A 14,323-nucleotide genomic window follows, 5' to 3' on the forward strand; every position below is an offset into this window, starting at 1 on the left:
ATGCACCGACCAAACGGCAACCTATTTCGAGATAATGATTGAGGTGTTTCATCGCCAGTGCCCAGAGCCGCTATTGCTCCCGGTATGACGAGTCTCACAGTGAGAACAGAAGTTCTACGTTGTCCAAAAGGTTTAGTATTTACTCACCGACCATTTCACAGCTGTCGTCCCGCAAGCCTACGGCGGTAGCCGAGGTAAAAACTCATATACTTTCTTCTTTGAGGATCTCTTTAGCGTTATTGTATCTGAAGATACTGGAAAAACTGCAGTACAAGTTCAGGCAATAAGTTGTGACCCCACGTGTTTATTTGTATGGATAAAACGGACGCACGATGTAAATTTCAGTGACGAAGCTATGTGTGTGCAAAGACGACAAAAGGAATACAAGAAAAAAACTCAGTCAAAAACATGATATTACAAATCGCTGGAGTCAGAGGAATACACGTATATGCCTTCGCTAGCAAGCCAGGATTTTGTGAGGAGTCAAGTAACCGTCCTCTCGACGTATCACTTACAGGTGTTTTGACAGGACAGACGCGAGTGCCTGTTCTCCTTGCGTACTGTTAGATGCACTATAAATACGTTGGTTGCTTCTGTGCAGTTTGTCTCCATTCACTTCGTTCGTTCGTGCCCCAGAAACGTTCCACATTATTTGCACTTCGAAAATTAGCCCTTCTAATTACGGCGGTCGCCACGCAAGCTACGGTTCCACTTGAGAATGCATAGAACGGGCGGCGTGGTATCACGTCGGATACGTCCAAGACCGCCACTGGCGGCGCTGTCCCGACGGAGCAGCGCGCCCCCTTTAGGTGTCGCACGGTCCCTATATATGTATCTGTTCTCCAGCAAATGCTAACTGCTCCTGGAAATATTTTCCCTAATTTTTGTTGGTGTTGCTTCTTGGTTTCCAATTTAATGCTAATTGTTACTTAATTTCTTTCCTCTCCGATTCACATCCATGCTTTGTGAGTTTGTGCGCGAGAGCGTCCAGGTATTCTTTTTCTTTTTTTGTTACCGTTCCTTTGGTCCTTTTTTTTCAATATTTGTGGAAAGCTGCGCTGGGAAGCCGCCACTCGGATATGACGCTGAAACACATCGAATATTACCGTTTTCTTCATTATACCCACAAGATCTTCAACATATACCCTCAAGGGGAGTAGTAGTGTATCAGCTCAACTTGCCCACAACTCACACAGTGGCCTGGACGCCATTAATGAGCAATTAGAGCTAATTGGGACCCCCCACATTAATCAGGACCCACCAGGGAGTCATTACACTAATTGGGGCGCATCTAGGACGTGTCCAGACCACTGTGTGAGTTGTGGGCTAGTTGAGCTGATAAAAAATAAAAAAAATAGGTAGAAAATAAAATAAAAAGATAGAAATAGAGTGGAGAGAAACAATTTATTCGAAAATCAACGATGCCGCGGCGAAGAAGCCGCTCCGCAACACCCGAGTGACCAGCGTCCGCCATGTTGGTAGTTTGCACCCAGCAGTTGCAGAGATCGACGACAGGTGGCCACTTAGTTGCAAGGCATCACACCAGATGGCGCCACCATCATAGCTCTAGAGGAGAGAGACAGAGAACAAGATACTAGCGGCAGGTAAAAATGACAGCACTGCTAAACAAGTCTAGGCATGCGAGAGAAAAGGTCTAACCGCTACTGCTAAACAGAAAACAGTACACATCGGGGAAAAAGGCTTACGGGGACGATCGCTTAGGCCTAACCACAACACTACGCAGCTAACACAAGGCGGGAACCACACATCGCTAAACATGCGAGAAAAGGCTTAACACGAGCGCGGTCACCGCTAAACACGGCAAACATACGAGGAAAGAGGCTTACGGGGGGCGACCGCTTAGGCCTAACCCCAACACTACGCAGCTAACACAAGGCGGGAACCACACATCGCTAAACATGCGTCAACAGGCTTGGACACCGCAAAACAAGTGTAAACATGCGAGAAAAGGCTTAACACGAGCGCGGTCACCGCTAAACACGGCAAACATACGAGAAAAGGAGCGCGTCAAATCACTCACCTTTTCCCCCGCGGCAACTTCCAGGCAGAAACTGAGCGAGCGCGGAGAACATACGTCTGCTCTCTACGAGAGGCAGCCAGCAACTGAGCGAGCGCGCGGAGCGCACGTCCGTCTTCCGCGACGGTCCGAGAGAAACTGAGAGAGGCGACGCGCGCGCGCGCCCTCTGCTCCACCCGTCCGCGCATGCGCGCGCGCGCGCTCCTAGCGCCCCCCTGCGCCGGCCGCGGGTGTTTTCGGTTTCGGCTCTCTGCTGCGCGCGCGCTCCTAGCGGCGACGGGTGGCTTTTCAGTTTCGCTTTCATTCTCCGTTCTTTGCGCGCGCGCGCGTTTATCTCTATAAAGGCAGCGCGCACCGCGCTCGCGTCATCACTACGTGAAGATGTTCAGCTACCACTCTTTACAAAATTGTTCCCGCACCCACGCTTCTTGGGAAGAAGTGGAGAAGGAATGTTTCAACGGCGAAAGTCCCCGCAACGAGCTCGTCATCACTGCTTTTCGCTACGTGATAGACATGGTAGGCTTTGGCAATATAGGAGAGATCTCGCCGGGGCCACTGCAGGAGATGGTGCGTCGGATCTACGCCCGTTACAAGAACGTCTGCATAACGGTTCCAGACGGACCCCTGGGACTAATGTGCGAATTTGTGAGCTTGGCCAACGCAGAATTCAACTACATCGCTGCAGACATCGTGGACCTTCTCGCTCGTGCCATCGCTCATATTAAGCACGCCCTGCGGAAGCAGCGACATTTGCAAGCAGTCTACATCGCCAATTTTGTCATTGATTTATTGAAATACCGATTGGTTATTGACATGCAACGCATTAAACAGTCCGAATAACTTTGACGAGACTCTGTGTGTTCTTTCACTGAAACATCTTTATTGAATACATAAAAAGGACTTGGTCAATAGATGCCTGCACCCTCCCTCCCTTGTCTGATCTCACGAACAGAACGAGATGATCAGACGTGCCAGAAAAGGGGAATCTTCATCGCAGCGCCGTCATTGCGCGGGTCACTGCGCCAGCACGATGACGGAATGGTCATTCTTTTCGCACACCCATTCCGCTACCACACTGCCACGATGACCCGTGCTTCTCCTGTCTGAGGGAGAGAGAGAGAGAAGCATGTCTCGACTAGAACTTTTATTCTCGATTACATGCGCGTGCAGCTCTTTGTTCGCGGTTACTCGATGCCTGACGAGGACGCTCTCGGGCTCTCTTCCGGGTTTTCCGTTGCTGCACAAAGAGAGAGAGAGCACTATCGTAATCCTATATGCGTCAAAACATAGGAAAGCTTACCGTATTCGCAGCTTCCATAAGGGAAGGAGTGTACGGCATCCACGAGATAGCGCTTGTCGTCGTAGGGGACCAAGCTCTTCTTGAGTCTCGAAATGGTGTACATCGTTTGCTTTATACTCTGGATGGTGCACTGCTTCTGAGAGACCGCCTTTTCATTGAACAGAGAATCTCGGTACACTTCGTGCAATAAATGTTTCCTCACCACGTCCTTCTTAACTCCTTTCGCTCTCGCGATCTGTTTGTGTGACCCAGCCAAGAGAATGCTGTACATTTTCGCTCGGATGGCTACGACTTCCTGAATAACTCCACCTCCCGTCTCGTCTTTGAAGAACCCCATCTGGTTCGCGTGCTCGTCGTTGAAAAGCGGGTGGTCTGGCGGATAGGAAGACAGATCTAACTCACTCTCAATCTTCACCAGCTGCTCTTCCAGGCTTTCACACGTGAGAGAAAAAATTATGCTGTCCGTGTCGCTATAGATCAATTGCACTGGACATGACAAGCGAGAAAAGAGCGACTCGTAGATGAAGCTGTACATTCGGACTTTGGATATTTCTAGAATGGCGAAGCCCACGTAAAGGGGGTGCGTGCATTTGATGCGGCGCTGCTTCATCTCGTACAAGATGCACTTGTCACTCAGAATGTGAAAATGCTGACAGTCGACGGAGCTAGCTTTTCTGAGCGCGCTTTCTTTGTCGTAGGCTATAGCGTACCTTTTCATGCGTCTCACATTTTGTATCGTCTTACCGAACGTACTATTCGACATGGTTTTGTACAGAAGTCGCTCGAATTTCGTGGTCGCGGCATTCCTCAACGCGACGTTTCTCTGCACGAAGGTTCGCAAAAAGTTGTCTTGGCGGAACGAGAGGATGCTGTGAACACGTTTTATTTTCATGCCCAACCTCACGTACAGAGCGAGCAGTGCATAATGAACGACGTAGCGTTCTTTGTCGTAGCACGTCAGCAAGAGTTTCGTTGTGGAAGGGGCGTTCAGCGCCAACGCATCTTTCAGGTGGCGTTGGTAGGGGGAGAGTTCGTTCTCGTCCACGCACCTGTGTTCGGGTGCCAGGGGAAAATCCCTGGTGAGTGCGTGCAGTTCTTCGGGATACGACAAGTCTACTACGTAGACGTAACCCACTTCCGAATCGTGAGGAATGTTGAGAAAATCGATCTCGCTCCACCTCGAAGGATCGACCCACTCAAAACCACCTGTCGGGAGATGGAAAGTCATCGCGTACGGGTACAAACTGTTCACGTCGAGGTACTGGATAAAAGTCTTTTCTTGCTGGGGATCGTAATCGTCGCACCCCTCGTGATTAGCCCGACAGTATCTGTGGAAGCTGTTACAAATGCCTCCCCTGATTCCCTTCTCGATCGTTTCGTACATCTCTTGGTCGCTTATGAGCTCGAGTTTGACATTGGTGAGCTTCAAAGCGCTACTCCACGCGTAACTGGCGAGGGACACGGTGCGTAAGATATCTATCCCATCCGTCTCTAGCGCAATCTTTCTGAAATACAGCACGATGTCGCACAGCTGACAGGTGTCGAGCGTGACGTAGAGACGCGTGTAATCTCCTAGGTCCTTGCATTTGAACAATTCGAAAATCTCGAGGGCGTACTGATAGTCCTCGTCCGTGATCTCTTCATCGTTCAGGTCACTTTTGAAAGCTTCCTTTGGCGGTAGTGCGGGCAAATTGTACGCTTCGAAACTGTCGACGAAGGTGTACGGGTAAATTCCCTTCTTGAGAAGCCGTCGGAAACGGTCACCAAACATTTGACGGGTGCAATGAAACGCACTCTCGCCACCGCTGGAGAGGAGCGTTTCTACCAGGTTAGACAACGAGAGGTTGAAAAACTGCGTGGTATCGCGGAAATGGAGATCGCCAATGTTGAACCCTCTTATCTTTTCCGAGCTCGAAGCTAAGATCCACGGTTCGCCCAGATTTAGAACGTGCATGTGGCGGAGAAGGGAGCTCAAATCGTACTGCAGGTTGTGCACGCACACGACGAGTTCTTTGGTGTTACGACACGTAAGGTTACACGTATCACACAGCGTCGCGACAAAATTCGAGGAACCGGGGTCTACGAAACGGGTGTGGTCGTGATGCGACACCTTCCGCGTATGTCGGTTAAATTCGATTCCACAAAATTCGCAGTGCGTAGCGCTCGCGTGCCGAAAGTGGTCTTCCATACTCATGACCAACGGTGAGGGAAGACGGTTCAGCCTATCGATTTGTTCGCTAAATCGCTTGAGCGAGAGCAAGCATTTTTCTGCCGCGTTGGGTCCCAAATAGCCATCTACGTCCATTATTTTCCCATCACAACTTCTCACTAGCACAATGCTATACGAGCTCATCCTGTGCACACTCGAGGCGTCCTTAACGAGCGCGTCCTTTTCCAGTATGCTTTCCGTGTCCAACACCGCAAAATAGGGATAGGGATGCATGTACTGTATCTTGGTGAAGGAAACGCTCTCCCCCGCTTTTGGCATTTCGAGAATTACTTCGTTTACGTCTCGACACAAACGTTCGTGCTGCTCCAACGCCCCTCTCGTCCTATAACCGCTCGTGCATTTCTCGCAATAAAAATAGTCACCTCGCCCCATGAAAGTGCTAAATTTTCGGATCCCATAGAAATGCTCCCTAACCTCGAGCAGGTGGACTTTGTCCTGATAGAGCGTGCAGGGAACCCGTCCGGTAGATATCGAACTCGTCTGCTCGTCGAACACGTAGATGTACACGGAGATTTTGTTTTTTCTCTCCCACAGGGCAATGTCTTCGTAAGTGACTGGGAAGCAGGGTGGCCAGTATGTTACACGCGTCTCCGGATTCGAAGGATTCATGTATTTGCGGTATCTGGCATAATCGTTTGGGTTGTTCCTCAACGGATGCAAGAGTGCCAGCACGCTATACTTGAAACACTCGTTTTCGTGATTCGGTGGAAGTTTGACGTTTGTGAGAGTCTTTGTTTTTTTCTTCAACATTTCGGGAAGCTCGATCGTGCACCCAATCCGCTTCGGTTTCAAACGCGTTAGTTTTAAGTCGACACATTGGACGTCGTTCGAGGTGAAACCAGACCCTTCTCTCGCATAGTTTTCTACGCGTTGCGAGGATTCTGCGATAGCAGCATTTATCGCGTCTTCGATTTCTTGACGGTTATGAACCACTCTCATGTGAAGGTTCACGTGAAGGAGATGAGAAGTCAACCCGTCGGCTCCGTCCTTAACCATGAGCGCTTTCGAGCACAGACAAAATTTGAAAGGCATGGGATATGCTTCGAGGACGCGCGTGATTACTGGAGCTATGCTCGGTAGATAGAGTCGCAAATCGTCGACGTTGTCGTCGTGCGGGGAACAGAGAAGCGTGTACCTAGTAGCCGTTCCGTCAAATGCCTCATCTGTGACAAAGAAAGGAAGGAATCGTCTCTCCGTGACGGAGGGATGATTCTCTACGACGTGTTCTCTCAATTCAACGATTCTACGACCCTGGACAGGCTCAGCTTCGTTTCGAAATTCTGGGCTTGCATCTGGTGATTCATCTCGAACCCTACCAGACAGAGGAATGAAATCTGCATACGACTGATCCCCTTCCCACATGAGCAATTCGTCTGCATTGTCATGTCCATCTAGGGGTTCGTCGTCGTCCGTTTCAGGTATTACGAAAGGCGGACTACTGACTCTGTCGTCGTCGTCGTCGTCATCTGAAAGGACGACTGGACTATTACCGAGATTCTCTATTCTAGCTTCGTGCTCTCTTTCTACGGCCACGAGCATGGCATCGATGGGGTCGTACTGACATACGAGACAGCGCGGCACTGCGGTCAAACAAAATCAGTACGAGATTTCCTCTCACGAAACAATGCTCACTTTTCCCTTCAGTTGAGGAACGCTTGAGATTGATGATGATGATGATGAGAGAGGATGGGATGAGACCCTGTGTTCAGTGTCATGCGGTGACAGCGGCTATTGGTTCCTGAAAAACAATGTCATGCATAGAATACACTCTCACAGCAGAGACGGTCAACTTACATTTTGGTCCACGAAACGTCTCACGTCGTGGATGAATGCCCCTCGTGGGCTGTCGATCAATCGTCGTAGAACTAGCGCACCTTTTATAGTCGCTACACCGCTCTCCTCCTCCTCGCATTGCGACGGTGTCGTCTGTACTTTGACCACCCCGCCTTCCGTCTTTCGCGCCTTTTTGCGATGTCGCATATGACAATGATGTCATCGGCGTTGAATAAAACATTACACTAATTTCTAGCTAACACTCTGGGTCTTCTTGTCGTCATGAACAAGTCGTCCCAGAGTGGGATTCGAACCCAGGATCCTTCTACACTGGGCGCGACACACTAACCACCAATCTAATTTGTACTGCGTGACGTTTTTCGTATTGCGGGGTTCGTGTCTACACACGTCACAACATGTTCAAACACGTCCAAACATGTTCAGACATGTTCAGTGACGTCACAACATGTTCAAACACGTCCAAACATGTTCAGACACGTTCAATGACGTCATAAAGAGGAAGAGAGAGGAACGAGTGTGTCCAGGGGCGACTTCGACGGTTCGCCGCCCGTGTCCGAACATGTTCAAACATGTTCAAACACGTCTTAACATGGCCAAACACGTTCAATGACGTCATAGAGAGTGAGAGGCAAAGCTTTACTATAAATGTCGAAGCGAATGGTCGATCGTCATTCCATTATGATCAGCTTGGTAGATCCTCGTAAGTAATACCCATGACGTCATCATCATCGTCGAAATGTTTGAAGAGTTTCGTTTCCAGTGTACAACACTTTTGCTGCGCGTGAAGTCGGTTTTTTCCCGCCTCACATATTTCGGGAGATTGGCAGGGCCCGCTTCTTCTGCACCAATTGCGGTGGATTGTGGTCCAAAGGTACGCTTCCTCGTTATTTTTTAATACGTTCTATAATCGTTCACATTTTTTTCCAGAGCAAAAGCATTGGACGGACCGATTGATTCGCCCGTTTCTCGGCTGTCGGACGGTACCGTTCGACGTACGTTGCGAAGGACTTCGACTATTGAAGGAAGATGGAGAAGATGGACCATCAGTGTCACTCTGTGACTGAAGAAGATTGTACGTGCGTGTGTGTTTGAGATATAAAAACATGCGTTTCTCACACTCCTTTCGTTGCAGATTACGAATGGCTACTGACGGGAGATCTACCCCTGGTCCTAACCTTCAAGCCTCCTCCAAAGACCTTCTTTTTGCGAATCGGCGATCAACTGACTACCTGTCGCTGCGGTGGACTCTGGTCGAGAAACCCCAGCCATTGGTTAGACTCGAGCCTTCGTCCGTATTTGGGCTGCCTTCCCGGCTACGAAACCAAAGCTGGAGCCTAATTCATGTGTAACGAGAAATAAAGGTTGTCTACTCTCATTCCGTCTCAGTCATGATGACGCCCGAGCAGAGGTTTGCCACCTTTGTGCAAACGCGAATGTATCGGGACTTGCTGCGATTACGCGATTATATTCACGGCGATAGCTGCGAGGGAGACTTTCGCTCGATTCTCAAGACGATACCCTTACGTCTGTTCACCGTCAGTGGGAAGATTGCAAAGAAAATGAAGCGTTTCGTAGATTACAAGCTCGAGCTGTTGGAAAAGTATAGACGAGGAGAGACAGTCGACCCGTGTCTCATCAACGCGGGTTTCAACCGACCTATCGTCCGTCGCTACTGGCTTCTCCACACATCCCTCGACGTCACGGTGCAGACCGGCGACGACGGCGGTGAGCGTCGGGTCAGCACGTTGGAAGATCGTCTCGCAAGGGTCTTGTGTATGTCGTGAATAAATAAATAGTCTATTTTTTACGAAGCGAGTTCGCTCACGAGGAGACGTTTTATTGTTTCGTCATTCTCTTCGAGGTTACAGGAAAACATGGATACACAACTTTTCAAGCTGTAGCGTTTCGACATGCGCGTGGCTACGTAGATACAAAAAAGCCCGCAGTAAGGCGAAAAAGGCGATTGAATACACTTGTCGTTATACTCGTCCACTACAGGTAAAGTCCTTCGAAGGTTTGCTTCGATGGGGGGAAGTCCGTAGCTGTCGAAAAACACGGCAGACCCGTCGTAGTTTTTCAGGTAGAGCACCCAGTGCTGCCCGCGTCTTCTTCGCTCTTCCGTATTGATGATTAAATAACCGGGCTTGCGTAAAACGAAGGCTTCGTTGGAAGCGCAAATGCCTCTCAGCATGGAGGAAGCGAGGGGGTTCAGGGACACGAGTTCCAAGATGTCGCTCTCGTACATCTTTTCTTATGGGAAGGTGACCGTACGGTCCTTGTCGACGTACATGAGCTTGGGACACTCGGAAATCAAGAGGACGGTGACCGCGTGTGGAAGGGCTTTAGCGAAGCGTAATTGCAGGCGAACGTTTCCTTTTCGCCACTCGTTCAAATGCGAAGGAGAAGAACACTTGTCCACGTCCAAGTTAAAGTAGAGAAGGAACCCGTTCGTTTTAAATCGCTCGTAGCTATACTTGAAATGTTTCTCTCCCAGTTCTTGCAAGAAGTTAAAGTAGGGAATTTTGACGAGGTCGTTCTGAAAGTCGTACTCGGCTCGCACTTGCTGTCCGTCCACGGAGAGCATCGAATGAGACAGGTCGTAATGACGGAATTTGTAGGGGTTCGATTGGATGTCGCCGAGAAAGTCGGACGTGGCGAGCAGGGCGACGCATAATTTGGAAGGTACCCTTTCGGGGTAAACGTTTTCAAAGTGAGCGTCCAAGCTCCCGGCACTCAAGCTCCGCACCTTGGTTTCCAATCCGCGTAACACGTAGATGGCCGGCGTGGTCTGAAGCCGCCGCTCGTATTCCAAAAACAGGGAAGGTGCCAGCGTCACCTTTTTCAAGTGTAACGTCATTTCTTTAATGTCCACCTCGTAATTGTACGTTTTCTTGTCTTTGGGGACCGATACGAGTTTAAATTCGTCGTTGTTTAACAGGAAAACGACGCGAATTTCGACGGCAGGTACCATCAGGCGCGGCTGTTGAAACAGGTCGGTATTGATCTGACCGACCAGGTTAAAGTATTTTCCACCCTTCGTCGCTTCGTAACGTTGTTTCGGACCGCGAGACGAGACGTCGTAATCGTCCTTTAAATGTTCGTCGTCCTCGACATAAAGTCCAGCCGCGTGCACTGTTTCTTGAGCCGCGGGCGTGGAATGAAGCACGACGTCCAAAATACTCCTGTAGGCGTACAACTCGTTGGAACTGACGAGCTTGTTGTTCGCATAAACGGTGACCGTCTTAAACATGCCGCTCAACAGGTGGTTTATTGGGAAAACGACATCTTTCTCGTCCATTTCTTCCCCGTCGTCGCGAACAATGCGCACGGTCAAAGACACGAAACTGCCGTAGAGATCCAAGTGTGCCCTTTGCAAATTTTGAATACAAAACTCGATCACGGAATTATTTACTCCGTTGACCGGATAAAAAAGTTGGTACGAAGTATCTTCCACGCCGTATTGAATGGAAGGGGGTTCGAATATCATCACATCACTCGTTAGACAGATCGGCGTCTGTATTTTTCCTTTCGTTGACGTCATGACGGAGCGCGCGCAGCGGATGTGTGACCTTCACGGCGTACCAAAGATATCTGCAGGTGCGTCGTGTGTCGGCGCCTTTTGTTGTCGTTTGCGGCGTTTCTTCCCATTGTTGTTTCCAGAGCCCTCCATGGAATCCAGCACGTCTCTCCCCGTTGCTATGGCCGTCTTTTTTACTGCGCGCGATATTCCTTCGCCATCGGCCAAATTCCGCGCCAAGCGCTTCAACGTTCTCTTGGCGATCGGTTTTATTTGCTGCCAGATGGGAACGATAAACTTGGATATGTTGCTCAACACACCGCCCCCTCGTTGGAAAAGGGGTCCCGTGTACACGGGAATTATTTTGGGGGAATTACGGTACATATTTGAAATGCAACGTTAGATTGGTTCTGCCTTTGGACCGCAACGGCAAACGTCTTCCCGTTTCGTCCGCGAGAACGATCGTCACTGAAGGAATTTCGAATTGAGACAGGTTAAAATACTGGATGTTATCTAACGTGTAGGTGACGACGTGCTTGTCTTTCTCGTAATAAAAGGGTAGTATTTTTAATATCGGTTTTTTCCCGCTCCCCACGTACGTGGGTTCCACGATATCCGTGTACACGATTATGTTGTGAAACGGGGGTTCCAGGAGTACCTCGACGGAGCTCGTGGCATCCTCATCCCCCGTGAACACGGTACGCGATTCGAAGCCCAAAAGCACGGCCAGGTACTCGGAAAGTCTTAGGGTGGAGGTGCCCTCGGAAAGCCGAATTTTACATTTCTGTTCGGTTCCGTCGAAGCTGAAGCGCGCGCGTTCGCCTACGCGCTGGTTAATCGCATTTAGAAGTGCTTGCGGCGTCGCATAATAGCCGGGAGGCACATGTACTTGCAAAGATCGAGGAATTTTCGTCTTGATCGTGAAAGAAAATTGGCGCGCTATGGGGAGAGAGACGCGTAGCGTTTCTTCGTGTCCCTCGACGGCTGTGAGATGTAGCAGCTTGACAAAGGGTTCCGGTACGTGCAACCCTTTCGGTGTTTTCAGAGAGTACACGTTATCCGCGAATTCTAGCGAGGCGTCCAGCTTGTGCGTCTGGAAATACTTGTTGAGTGTGTTCCGTAGGGACGTGGTTTCCGAATTCAGAGTGACGTCGCCGAAAGCGACGGCGGCTGCGGCGTGCTCCAATACGATGGAGGTGGCTTCGCGTTCGCTCAATTTGGGGGGTTTCACCGCACGACCTGCTTCGCGGGACGCTAGCGAGGCGTCGAGCGCTTGCGCGAGCCGAGGGTCCAATTCCACGGCTTTCACGTCCACGGGTAAGACGAAGTCGTATCGCGATTTATTGTACGCGAAAGAAACGTCGAATTCCGAAAGGGCTTTTCCCAAATCCCTCTCGAGATCCGAGGTGACACGAAAAGTTCTGCCGGCTTCCACCGTGTCCTCGAAAGAAACCTCGATTTTCGCATCTTGCCTTTCGTACCCGATATTTAAAAAATCGTTACTTATGCTGAGATCCATCAGACCGACTTTATACCGATTCGAGAGCTGAAGCGGACTATCGAAAGCTACCGTGAAGGCGTTGAGTTTATTCGAGGGAAACTTATCCATGCTGGCGTTCGAGAGCAGGTGGACGTAGATGTCCGACATCATTTCCCAATCTTGACCACGTCGCTGCTCGGAACCCAACTGTCGTGTTCTTTGTCGTAACCGAACCAGCGAACCAAGGAGAAGCTCTGACCGTTCAGTTGCTTCTTTCTCAGCACTTTCGTTACTGGCCAAGGCTGATTGGCGTCTCGGGTTACGACGAGTACCTCCTCCGGGTAGAAAGATCCGTCCACTTCCTTACCCCGGTAATCTTCCAGGTGTACGACGGGAGGAGAGGTGTCTCTCAGGCGGGAGACGGTGAAAATCTGAGGCGACCAACTCCCTTCCGAGCTCTTATGAAAACCTTTTCTGTGAAGTAGGACCCTCACTTTATCCCCCAGTTTGAGCTTCTTTTTCACGGAGGGTACGACGGGCTTCCCATTTATCTTATTGAACAGCTCCAATTCGTTTTCGGGCGTGACTTCGGACGGGCTGATGCCCAAAGTCCTGTGTTTGGTGGTGTTGTAGTCGCGCACGATCTTGGGAAGCGCGGAAACGAAGTGGTATTTTCCCGTTACTCTAAAATAACGGAATATTCTGTCGCGTAAAGTCCGTATGACGCGCTCTGCCTGCGACGCTTTGATTACTGGAGAGAAGGTAGAATACATCTGTACCTTCTTTCGTGAGAGATACTCCTTGACGGTCTTGTTGTAGAATTCCCCGCCTCTGTCGCAAAAGATGCGTGTAGGTACGTTACCTCCCCGAAAAAGTCTTATCATGGCCCTTTTCATTTCGGCGGGGCGCTTCGTCTTTAGCGGGAGGGTGCGCAGAAAGCGGGAGAGGGAATCGATTGCCACGAGAATGTAGCGGTAGCCACCGTTGAATCTCTTGTATTTTGAAAAATCGGCGAGGTCCATTTGCCACACGTCGTTGATCTTGAGCGCGATGATGCGTCTCCTATTAAACTTTCTTCTGACCGGATGGTGGAGCGTGTAGGCATCTAGCTTTCTGAGAATGGCGAGAGCCTTCTTTTTGCTCAAGTGATGCGCTTTTCTATAGCGTTCCACACCCCCCAAACCACCCTCTGGTTTCTCATATCCCTCCATAAGTCGTCCACGCAATGGAGGCCTGCTGCTGCTGCTGCTGCTGCTGTTGAGGCTCGCGAGATTTGGGTAGAGAAATCAGACGCAATAGTTTCGAGACTTTGGGGAACCAGGAAGGTTTCTTTCCCGTCTTACGTTGCAACAAATAATTGACGAGTTCGTAAACGGAGGAGTGTCTGATGGGCTTGCCCGACACGGAGACACAACCCTCGCGATCCCAGGAAAGAACCTTCTTTAATTCCGAGACGACCCTTTCCGCTTCCTCTTCGTCCACCTCTGGAGAGAGGAGCGAATAGTCAAAGTCATTTGTAGCGTCGGACGCCTTGTTTTTATTGTCGTAGGGGTCAAATCCGTACTGCTTGAGTATGCGATACAGTGCTTGCAGTATGAGTTTCACTTTGACGTCGTCACTCTCCTTCGAGGAAAGAATGTTTCCGATGGAGGTGGTCACTTCAATTCTCTTGGCCATTGGCGAAAAGGTTCAACACGGCGGAAAGCAGGAGAGGAACCACCGACGAAAGAACGCCCTGTCCTCGCTGCTGAGACAGATAGCGCTTCAAACGTTGCGGATTCTTGTGAATCTTTTTGTAGGCGAGCCGTCGTAAAAAGCGTTTGTGCTTCTTCAAACGCGCGAACGTATCTGGAGCTAGAGCCACCTTTCCGTTCAATACATTGAGACAAATTTCGGAGAGGTGTTTCATGTCGGACGAGGACGAACGTCTCAAGACGTCGCGGCGGCGTGGAGGGGGTAGAGTG

At 50.1% G+C, this 14,323-nt stretch overlaps 1 long non-coding RNA gene across 1 annotated transcript; it reads right to left on the bottom strand.

Annotated features, from left to right (window-relative positions):
• Positions 1–1,385: 1,385 nt before the first annotated feature.
• On the bottom strand, positions 1,386–2,267 carry LOC135376056 (uncharacterized). The gene is made up of 2 exons (XR_010417511.1): positions 2,042–2,267; positions 1,386–1,566 (listed from the first exon to the last, which is right to left on the bottom strand). It is a non-coding gene; the product is annotated as an uncharacterized LOC135376056 (long non-coding RNA).
• Positions 2,268–14,323: the final 12,056 nt, after the last annotated feature.

Source organism: Ornithodoros turicata, unplaced genomic scaffold (assembly GCF_037126465.1).
Source record: "Ornithodoros turicata isolate Travis unplaced genomic scaffold, ASM3712646v1 ctg00001006.1, whole genome shotgun sequence".
Taxonomy (NCBI): Eukaryota; Metazoa; Arthropoda; class Arachnida; order Ixodida; family Argasidae; genus Ornithodoros; species Ornithodoros turicata.